The sequence below is a fragment of the Bos javanicus genome, chromosome 7, assembly GCF_032452875.1.
Source record: "Bos javanicus breed banteng chromosome 7, ARS-OSU_banteng_1.0, whole genome shotgun sequence".
In the NCBI taxonomy this organism is placed as follows: Eukaryota; Metazoa; Chordata; class Mammalia; order Artiodactyla; family Bovidae; genus Bos; species Bos javanicus.
The window spans coordinates 62,332,702-62,343,792 of record NC_083874.1 but is presented as its reverse complement, the minus strand read 5'-3'; the positions used below and the strand labels follow the sequence as shown (position 1 = coordinate 62,343,792).

At 48.9% G+C, this 11,091-nt stretch overlaps 1 protein-coding gene across 1 annotated transcript in view; it reads left to right on the top strand.

Annotated features, from left to right (window-relative positions):
- The first annotated feature begins 310 nt into the window (after window positions 1–310).
- The window catches only part of FAT2 (FAT atypical cadherin 2), a 98,943-nt gene continuing 88,162 nt past the window's right edge, over window positions 311–11,091 (top strand). Inside the window, exon 1 of the mRNA XM_061424085.1 lies at window positions 311–449. The gene's annotated coding sequence lies outside the window, so the exon portion shown is untranslated. The remainder of the gene's footprint in view (window positions 450–11,091) is intronic.

Below are 11,091 nucleotides of genomic sequence, written 5' to 3'. Positions count from 1 at the left end.
CCTGGGGCCTTTCCCAGGGCCTCGTGGTCTCTGTGCATCCTCAGACAAGTACGATCTGACCGGGGCCTCAGTTTATCCCTCTGTAAAACAGAGAAGGCAGGTGGAGATGGGCAGGACTTCTCAGCAACTCTCCAGCCATCATTTTCCATGACTTGTTTCCCCACCGTGAGTTCTGGGCCACAACCCAGTTGGCTCCCTCCCTCCCTCCTGCTCCGTGAGACAGAGAGCTGGCAGGAGGGGATGATCCGCCTCAATTCTCCCACCTCCTTTTCCCTCCTCCTCCTCCTGGGCTGGGACACACCTACTCCAACTTTCTCAGCAGCCTCTTTGAGTGTGCGCCTTCCTGCTCTGAGACTCCGCGCCTCCCTCCGGAGCTTGTCAGCCCTTGTGAAAGGGGCTCCTGCCCAGCGGCCCACTCCGGGGCACCCTCCCCCACCCAAAGGGCCCAGGTAAGAACTGTTGGAGGGTGGGAAGTCTGGGGGCGGGGGTTGCGAAGCTTATCCATTCTGGTCCCCAGTAGGGGCTCCTGGAAGGTGCAGCAGAACCTGGGAGATGGCTGGAGCAGGCACAGCAGGGGTAGGACGCCTGGGCCCTGCCTGAAGCCAGGTACACCTAGGTACACTGAATGAGGCCAGCCCAAGCCTAGCGCTGGGGATCCGGGCCCAGAATGGACAAGGTTAGGGCTTTGATCTCCTGGAGGAGCAAGGTCATATTTGTACGTGTGGAAAGTTGGACTCCTTTGCTTGGAAGAATGAAATTCCCTGCTCAGGCTTTCTGGGGATGACCTTCAAGGGGATGGGGAGACAAGCTTCTCTTTGATTTGAGGAGGAAGGGCTGGGGCCAGGGAACCAACAGATGCTAAGACCTCGTGTGTGTCCAAGGCAGGGGGCACAGGATCCCTACACAGACAGAGTCACCTGGTGAGGGGGCGGGAGGCAGGCCTAAGGGAGAGGTAGACATCTGGCCGGCCCTGACTCTTGTGGGACTCTTTAGAGGCACCCAGATTAGAACCTCAACTCTCCTGGCTGGGGGAGGGCTGTGAAAGGCAGCGAGCCTGAGGCCAAGGGCAGCACTGGGGTGGGTGGGGGGAGCGGGAGCAGCTCTTGGGGGAAGCAGGAATCCGATGTGTATCTGTGGAGGTAGGATGGAGGGAGTGGAACACTGAACAGGGCCGCCAGGGCCGGAGTTCAGCCCTCCTCTTGGGTGGGGGCGGAAGTAGCCCTCCGCTTGGGGGGGAAGCAGCGACCATGCTGAGGTATGCTGAGGGCTCAGAGAGGCTAGGCTGTCTCTGACCCCAGGCGCACAGCACTCAGGAGCAAGGCTGGGGTTTAGGGCACCAGGGAGGTAGAGAAGCAGGCTCAGGATGCAGTACTTTCAATCCTTCAGCTTCCTCTATGGATGGGTGGGTGGGGGAGCGCTGAGCCTGGGCAGGTGGGCAGTGCCCTCCACGCAGAAATGAGCAACAGTTACTACTACAGCTGACACCTTTTGGATGCTTCCTGTGTTCAGGGATGGGGCTGACTACGTAAGGTCATTTGAAAATGTTGCATTTTCAAAGCAGGCAGGGGAAAGGAGAATTTCATTATTTGTGTGCTTGTAAGTCATGGGTGGTGTGGCTTGAAACTGTTCCATACAGTTCTGGGCCTATTTCCCTACATTTTAAATAAGGGGGCAGTTGGGTTATTGTTAAGATCCATTCCTTTTTAATTAATTTTAAAACATTGGAGTATAGTTGCTTTAGAATGCTGTGTTAGTTTCTGCTGTACAGCACAGTAAATCAGCCATACATATACATATGTCCATTCTCTTCTAGACTCCATTCCCACATAGGTCATTACAGAGCATCCCTGTAAGATACACTCTTACTCTCACTCCCACAAGGCTGCTGGGTAGACAGAGCAAGAATGATTGCATTTTGCAGGTGAGGAAGCTTTGGAACTTAGCATCCCCCAGTGCAGGAAGAGGCAAGCTCAGGTTCCTCCCAGGGCTCTCCACGGAGCACAGATTACACCCCTGGCAGGAAAGGACTGAGCCCATGAGCTGGCTAGGGTGGTGGAGCAAAACAGCGAGGCCCTGTCTGCTACAAGCTCCCTGGGCCTCAGTTTCCTCATCTGTAAATGGGGAGAATCTGGAGGGAATCAAGGTCTCCCTAAAACTTGTTTCCATGCTCAGTGGCCTCTTATGGATGCAGGGAACCAGACCTAGAAGGACATTGGCACGCTCCAGATCACACGTGTCAGCTGCCCCTGTGTTTTCCACTGTCAGGGGTGGCCAGGGCCCCCTGCACCAGGCCTCTGTGAGCTGGGCCGCCATGGTCCGCTGCTCGTACACTCTTCCCCAGGTGCCACTGAACTCACCTCAGCCTGACAGTTTTCCTTCCCCAGGACAGGCTGAGGCACTGAGACTGCTGCTGGCCAGGCAAGAACGTGGGGCAGCCTTAGAGGAAACCAGCGTGTGTTGGGGGTGATGGTGTTGGCATAGTCAGGGATGTTCCTGTGCCCACCGGGTGGACCCTGCCTTTTTGGTTCCTTCAGTAACATGTGAGCCAAGCTTCTGAAAGTTCCCGTGCTTCCTGGGCTGAGCTTCCTCAGCACAGGCTGAGCTAACTGAGAAACTTCATGCTACTGTTTCCCTGACTAACGGTACTGATGCTTACATTCACAATAGGGGTTTTCAGACAGGTGTATAAAGAAGGGTATGGGTCCAAGACTTATAGGATGAACTTGTGGTTGCCAGGAGGGAAGGATGGGGGAAGGAACAGTTAGGGAGTTTGGGATGGACATGTACACATGGCTATATTTAAAAGGACCTACTGTATTGGACAAGGAACTCTGCTCAGTGTTATGTGGCAGCCTGGATGGGAGGGAAGTTTGGTGGAAAATTAATACATGTATATGTATGGCTGAGTCCCTTTGCTGTTGACCTGAAATTATCACATTGTTAATCGGTTATGTCAGCCATACATATACATTTACAAATAAAAAGTTTAAATTAAAAAAAAAGGAAGATGAGTGTTGGTCCAAATCCTAGATATTATTGGTTGTATGACCTGGGCCTCAACTTCTTCAAACCTCAGTTTCCTCATCTGAAAAAATGGGGCAAATAACAATCCTTTTCTCAGAGACTGATGTGAACATTAAATGAGATAATGCATGTGGTGCCCAGAGCATGATCATTAATTAATTAATTGGCTCCTCTCCGCTTCCCCTGGGGTAGAGATCATCTTGGGCACCCTGAAGTATTCCTTCCTAAGACAGATCACAATTGTAATTATTAGTTATTTGTGTACATTTTATATGATACAGTCTCTCCTACTAAGTGTTGCTCACAGCTCCAGAATCCGTGTCTAGCACAGCACCTGGCACGTAAAAGCAGCTCAGTGTGTGTCTATTAAGAGAATGAATGAGTCTTCACAGATGAGGACTGACACTCGGAGGGACTAAGCATTAGTCCAACCCCACCATAGATGAGAGTGAAAGGGTCCCTAGACATCACTGAATCAGACATGGAGGCCTCCCTAGAGAAGACTGATAAGTTGGCTTGGGGTCACGCAGCAAGTGAGTGGGGAAGGCAGGGCCATGTCCCAGATCTTCTCACCTTCCTCTGCCTCTCTCTGCCTAGCCCAGATCAGGAGACAGTCCTGCTTCCTATGTGAGTGGTCAGCCTCAGAGGCCAGGGAATTGCCCCCATACCCCTGGAAGCAATTTGGGATGAAGAACAAGGTTGATCCCTAAACTGTAAGATGCCTTTCAGGGGACAAGGGACATACACATCACCAATCAGACCCCTCCTCCAACCCCCACCAACACACAAACACACATGTACACACCTGCACACCATCCCCTCACTATTGCCAGAGAGTCGGTAAGAATCTGCAACTGTACGAGAGGAAGGTGCTCAGGAGTTCCCTCAAGTCTCCTTTAAGAATTATTGGGTCCATTTTAAGGAAATCCCCAAAAGAGGGAATAAATGCATACATATAGCTGATTTACCTTGCTGTATAGTAGAAACTAACACAACATTGTAAATCAACTATACTCCAATAAAAACTTCAAAAAAGAATTATTGGTTCCATATTATAAATGGAAATTTGTAAATTGGTTCCATTTTACTTGCCTAAAGTCAGTAGCCCAGCTTTCGATGGGTCCTGGGCCTAAGCGCAGCCCTGAACATTGAACGTTGAAGAGAGAACTCTTGATGTACTGAGCCCCTTGAACCACCAGGTTAGACCATGTCACCTATATCTTCTCTTCTACTCTGCACGACCTCCCTGCAGGCCTGCAGTTGTGATCCTCCACCACTTCTTTTTGCTGTTGCCATTAGTCTCCAGCGTGGACATGAATAGAGATTCAGAAAAGCTAAGCCACTTCCTTTCAGTCGCACAGCTTCTGTTTTCTCAACAGATCCTTAGTTCAATAGACACTTAGTGCTTACGATGTGTCAGGCCTCCAGAGACTCACAGCTAGCGGAGGCAGGTCTGTAAGTGGATGGTTTAATACCTTGAGGTAGGTGGGAAAATAGAGGCAAACTCAAGCAGGCAGCGGGGCCTGAGGAGCCATACATAGTTAGCCTAGTACGGAGTTAGTGGAGCAAGGCTTCTAGGAGTAGCTGGGACTGAATATCAGTTTTGAAGACTAAATAAGGCTTAAATAAAGAAAAAAAGTGGGAAAGGCAATTCAGAAAGAGAAAGTAGCACATGCAAAAGTATAGCAGTTAAAGAAAACACCATGTATGTGCAGGCAACTGTCAGCTGGGTAGAGAATATTTGGAGATGCGCTCTGAAAGGCCAATTATGTCGGGCCAAGGAGCGTGACTTTACATATATATATAAATATGATGATGGCCCACCATTACCCACTGACTGACAAACTACCTCCTGAAAGAGGTGATGCCTCAAGCAGTTTCCAGTTTGGAGCCTGCAGAAGAGAGAAATGTCTCCTCTGCCCGCCCCACCCCACTGCGGAGTCCTTCTCCGTTCCTGAAACTGGTGCGGGCCCCTGCCAGGTGACCTGGAGTGGCAGGTAAACGACAACTGCCCGTCCCCTGGCCGGGGGGCAGGGAACAGCGACGCAGAGCTCTCCTGTTCCCAGTTCCCGTTCAGTTCCAGCACCCACAGCAGTTGGCCTCGGTGCCAGTTGAGCAGGACTGCACATGCCAGCTGTGGGGTAACGTCAGCATGTGTGTGCGTGTTGGCCCGTGTGTGCTCACGTGTCCCAGCTGAGAGCTGCTGTTTGTGCCTGCAGCACCCCCTTCTCTCTGGGTCCTCCCAGCAAATGCAAGGCTATACGGCACAAAACGCATCACTGGGATACTTAAACACTCAGCCTTGATGCCAGTATGGCGCCATGGTTGGCACACCAGCTCTGGAGCCAGGGCACTTGAGTTCTGGTCCTGGATTTGCTGCTTTCCAGCTCTGTGACCTTGAACCCATCATTTCATGTTTCTGCGGGGTTTGGGGTGGATAAAGCTGTCCACCTCACAGAGTTGCTGTAAGTTGATCCATACAAAGCTCTTAAGATCTTAGCATAGCAGTCAGCGCATACTAAGAGCTCACTAAACGTTAGCTACTATTACAGATTTGGGGGCTTCTGCAATATTGGAACTGACTTAGAGAATCAGAGCATTGTGGAACATTCAAATCCTAGAATCTCAAACTCTTCAGTTCAGTTCAGTTCAGTCGCTCAGTCGTGTCCGACTCTTTGCGACCCCATGAATCACAGCATATTATTAGAAGAACTCTATTGGATTTTTTATACAAATCTGTACTCTATGTAAAGATTGCTCCTACAGTGTCTCTGATGGATGGTCAGCCTGATTTTTTTTTTTTTCCTTTTCACAAACATTCAAAAAGAAGATGCATTAATTGCAAGTTATAGCTTGATGAATTTTTACCAAGTGAATGCAAACAGTGGCTAACCAGGATCCAGAGCAAAAAGCAGACACCACCCTGTCCCCGCTAGAGCCCTTCAGATACTCCTTGTCGGTCACTGCCCCCCAACCCTAAGCATAGCTATCATCCAGTCAGACGGGCTGTTCTCAAATATATTCTTGAGGGCTTGTATACCATTGATAGGAGGACTCTAATTATTAGAGAGTTTCCATGAGCTATTTAGAAGTTGCTAAATGAAGTTTTACATTTAAATTATTTTGTTTTTACTGTCATATTTCAGTGGAAGCATTGTTTAGAGCTGAGCATCCCAAATGGCTAGGGCTGTTTTTAAAAAATATGGATTTCTCAGCTGCATCCTGAGTCCACATCATCGGAATGTGTGGTCTGGGGGTGAAGCCAGGGGATCTGTATTTTTACAAGCTCCAAGGGAACTCCAGTTGGGTTTGGGAACTGTTGGACTAGCAGTTCAGAACTTGGTCTCAACTCAGACCATTTCTTCCAATCCATGCCCCACACTTAATGGACACTGATCTTGGATAAGGCACTTGGACTTTCTGACCTTTGAGCTTTTTCATTTGTAAAATATGCATAAAATGATAGTACCTACTTCCTTAGGTTACTGAAGGACTCTCAGGGACAGTGCTCACTAAGTGATTGCTCACTAATGCTCACAGATACTTAGCATTGCTTTACTTGGAAGAATCCATCTGTGGTGTAGCCAAGGGAGTGTTGGATTTTTCATCTGAAGCCTCGTGTTTAAGTCCTGGCCGGGCTGCTTGCTAGCTCTTGCTAGCTTTAGACAAGTCTTTTGATCCCTATCTTAGGGCCTCAACCTCCCCATCTATAAAATGGAAATATTTCTTGCTCTACATGTAGGGTCTTTCAGAAGATATAAGAAGAACATGGTCCAGAAACCTGCTCTGAGGACAGAAAAATGCTGCATTAAGCAAGCCCTAATGAACTGTGAACTCAGTTGAACCTGGGAACCCAGTACAAAATGGGCTGTCATTGTCCTTGCGGTTCTAGGGAGGGCAGGCCATGTGGAGGTGGGGATAGGGAACTGCTGAGGCACTGGTTTTCCACAGCCCTGGTATGCCCTGGCATGGTGCCCGAGCTCTCAGGTTCTGAGAATTGTCTCCTTCCTGGTTCCTGGGAAAGGAAGAGTCCATGATCCCACAGTCATGAAATCCCATGTAATCTGCTATAGTCAGAAGTCACCTGGAGTTCCCTTTTATTAGTTAAATTATTTTTCTTTTATTAAAAGTCTTCTTTGAGCTCCTTTACTAGCACTTTTAGAAAACCTTTAAATTAAGTATAATAAGAAAACAGAAAAAGGCATGGATCACAAGTGTGCAGCTCAGTGAACTTTCCAGAAACTAATCAGCTTCCAGATAAAAAAAAACAGAACATTACTACCAATTCCAGAAACCTCTGTGTCCTGTCCAGTTGCTAACTAGCCCTCTTCTCCCGCCCAAGGTAACTTTATCTTAATGTAATCCATAGATGAGTTTTGGCTGTTTGAAAGTTTTATACAGTTGGACTAGCACAATATGTACTCTTTTGTATATGGCTATTTTCACCCCCACATTACGTGAGGGGGATTCATCCGTGTTGTTATCTAGAACAATATTTTCATTTTCTTTTCTATAGAGTATTCTGCTGTATGACCAAGCCAAAGCTTACTTATCCATCTGCTCTTGGTGGTCATTCAGGCTGTTTCCAGCAGAGGGTTATTATAAATAATGCTGCTCTGAATATTCTCGTGTGAATCTTTGGTGAACATACGTACACAATACTGCTGTGCAAATGCAGAAGATGGAAATTGTTGGGCCATGAGTATGCCTGTGTGGATGGAATCCACTGATTTTAAGTTCAGTTTTATTCACTGCAAGGAGAACATGGTTCATGGGGCTGTGTCTCTATCTGGGAGATAGACCTGTTTGCAAGAATTAAAAACAGTTGTCTCTGGGGTTTGAGATGCTAATGAGCGGAGAGATTTGCACTCAGAGACTTTTAGGTGAAGGGCACAGGAAGCAGATCTGTTGTTTCACTCTCCTGTTTGGTCTTGTTCGCTCTTCTATTTGACTTTAGAGATAATCTTGCTCCTGCTTTGCCTGGGAGCCAGTGGTCCCCACCTATGGGAGAGAAGCCCTCCGAGTTCCACAGCCCAACGAAATCAGACTTCTTAAGGATGAGGCTGTAATTTTTATTACACTGACATTTGAGAAGCACTTGTCTAGCCTAAAAGTCATCGAGACTTTGGTCTTTTCCTAACTTCCCTAACCCCCTCTTCACTGGGGCTAGAAGAGGCCCATAGATGGGATACTAACAACACAGGATCTTAAAGAACGGGATTACCATGGTCAATGGATCCCAAACACCAGTCATACAAAAACCACCCCAGGAACTTGTTAAACATCTATTCCTGAGCCCCATCCTTAAGAATTTTAATTCAGTAGATCTGGGGTGGAGCTTGAAATATGTATTTGTAACCCCTACACCCATCCCCTTAGGGAATTCCCAAAATATAATCCCTGGTTTAATTCAATGTCCAGCCCTCTCTGGTGAGAACACAACTGACCCAGTGGTCCTGCTGAGTTTCGGGTCCACAGATAGCTGGGTGGAGAACACTTACCAGGGAGTCGGTGTGGACAGAGCCCCGGCGCTTGAGCTGGAGTCCCTGACAGAGGCTCATTTGCATCTCATTAGTAAGCACCTTGATGCTACCACATCATCCCTAACCCCTCTGTTGACCCTCGCTCTACAGTCAGGTTCAGCCAGCTCCATGCAGGACCGCAAAGAGCGGAGGGAGCTGCCTTGCTCTACTGCTAGAGCGCCGCTCCTCACCTGCCGAGGCCTGCCTACATTCTGCTTTGTCCCGAGCTGCTCTGCTCAGGCGGAGAAAGCAATGGCAACCCACTCCAGTACTCTTGCCTGGAAAATCCCACGGACGGAGGAGCCATGGGGTCGCTAAGAGTCAGGCACGACTAATCGACTTCACTTTCACTTTTCACTTTCATGCATTGGATAAGGAAATGGCAACCCACTCCAGTGTTCTTGTCTGGAGAATCCCAGGGATGGGGGAGCCTGGTGGGCTGCCGTCTATGGGGTCACACAGAGTCGGACACGACTGAAGTGACTTAGCAGCAGCAGCAGCAGCTCTGCTCAGAGGGGATTGGACTTGGACAGACAAACAGCTGGGCTGGGCACTGCCAGAAGGAAAGTGATTGAACTGGAGATGAAGCTTTTGCTGGGAATCTGTGTGCTGGTGGGAGAGGACCCATGGTTACAAGATCCTTGATGTGGGGGAGGGATCATATAACTCTCTCTCAGCCACTCTTTCCAGTCCACAGGCCCCGGGAGGCAGGCCAGGGAACTGTTAGACGCACCAGAGATCTGAGTTTTAATCCTCCTTGGCTAGCTGTGTGAACTTGGAGCTTAGGTAACCTCTCTGAGTCTCATTTATCCCTTCTGCAAAATGAGCATAATTATAGGGTTGCTGTAAACCAGCTTAAAAGTGGTAATGCATGCCAAGGGCCTGGCCTATAGTAAACAGTCAGTAAATGTCAGCTGTGATCAGGGCCTGTGTATTTCCTATTCCCTAAACCTCACCTTCTTTAGAGCATCATTTGCCAACAGCTCAGGGGAGAGTTCCCTCATAGCTCAGTTGGTAAAGAATCCGCCTGCAATGCAAGAGACCCTGGTTTGACTCCTGGGTCGGTAAGATCCCCTGGAGAAAGGATAGGCTACCCACTCCAGTATTCTTGGGCTTCCCTTGTGGCTCAGCTGGTAAAGAATGTGCCTGCATTGCAGGAGACCTGGGTTCAATCCCTGGGTTGGGAAGATCCCCTAGAGAAGGGAAAGGCTACCCACTCCAGTATTTTGGCCTGGAGAATTCCATATAGTCCATAGGGTCGTAAAGAGTCAGACACCACTGAGCAACTTTCACTTTCACTTTCACAGGGGAGGGTTACCCAGGAAGGCAGGAGAGCAGGCACTAATGCCAATTCCCAGACGGATAAGTGGAGATCCCATGAAATGAGGTGGTTTGCTCAGGGGGTCTCTGGTTTGGTCCCCTCCCAGGCCCTCTGATACATCACCAAGGTCCCTCAGCACCAAAGGAGTGGAGCTCCCATCCCTAAATAATTCCATCACTGCCCTATTGCCTGAGGGCTCCTCTGCAAGGCACTGGGACCATGGTGTGAGGCACTTCATCTTAACTGCAATCTCACTGCAGCGGGATTATCTTCTCCAGTTTATGTATGAAGGGACTGAGGCTCAGTCAGGGTTAAAGATTTGCTCAAGGTCATACAGCCAGCAATGGGCTGAGCATGACTCAAACAGCAGGTCGCCTTACATCAGAGCCTGAGCAGGTGACCTCCACACTCTGTGGCCCTAACAGGAGCCTCCCCACCCTCAAGCAGACCCGGCAGGCAGTGGCCATGGGCGGCAGATGACCTTTGGTACAAGGAACAAAGAAGCTTAGGGACTTCCCTGGTGGTCCTGTGGTTAAGAATCAGCCTGCCAGTGCAGGGAACATGGGTTCAATCTCTGGTCCAGGAAGACCCCACCTGTCTCAGGGCAACTAAGCTCTCAAGCTACAACTACTAAAGCCTGTGCATTCTAGAGCCCAAGCTCTGCAACGAGAGAAGCCACTGCAATGAGAAGCCAGAAACTACAGAGTAGCCCCAATTTGCCGCAACTAGAGAAAGCCTGCTCGCAGCAACGAAGACCCAGTGCAGCCAAAACTAAATAAACAAATAAACTAAAAAAAAAGAGAGAGAAAAAAAGAGAAAGGGAAGCTTCAGTCCCAGCAGCTTCAAAGAGCCAGTATGAGGAACAGAATTCACTTCACTGGGGGCCACAAGGCCTACTAACTCTGGAGAAGGCAGTTTGTTGTATTTGGATAGACAGGGGAACCATGCTGGATGGCTTCATTTGAAAATCACATGAGATGGGGCCCAGAGAGTCACCCCAACACACCAAGAGATCAGGTAGGTTGTGAGGTGTCCACAACATTCTCTGCCTTGTGTTTCCACAGCCTATCTTCTTCTGCCCACCTCACACCCCGTCTTTGCCCCCTCACACTCTAAATCAGATCACATCTCTGACCTCTCTGTACCCACTGTGGGGAAAAGGGTGACAAGATCAGAAATTATTTTTATTATTCAAATGCTGCTCAAGCTGTTGTGTGAGCTTTG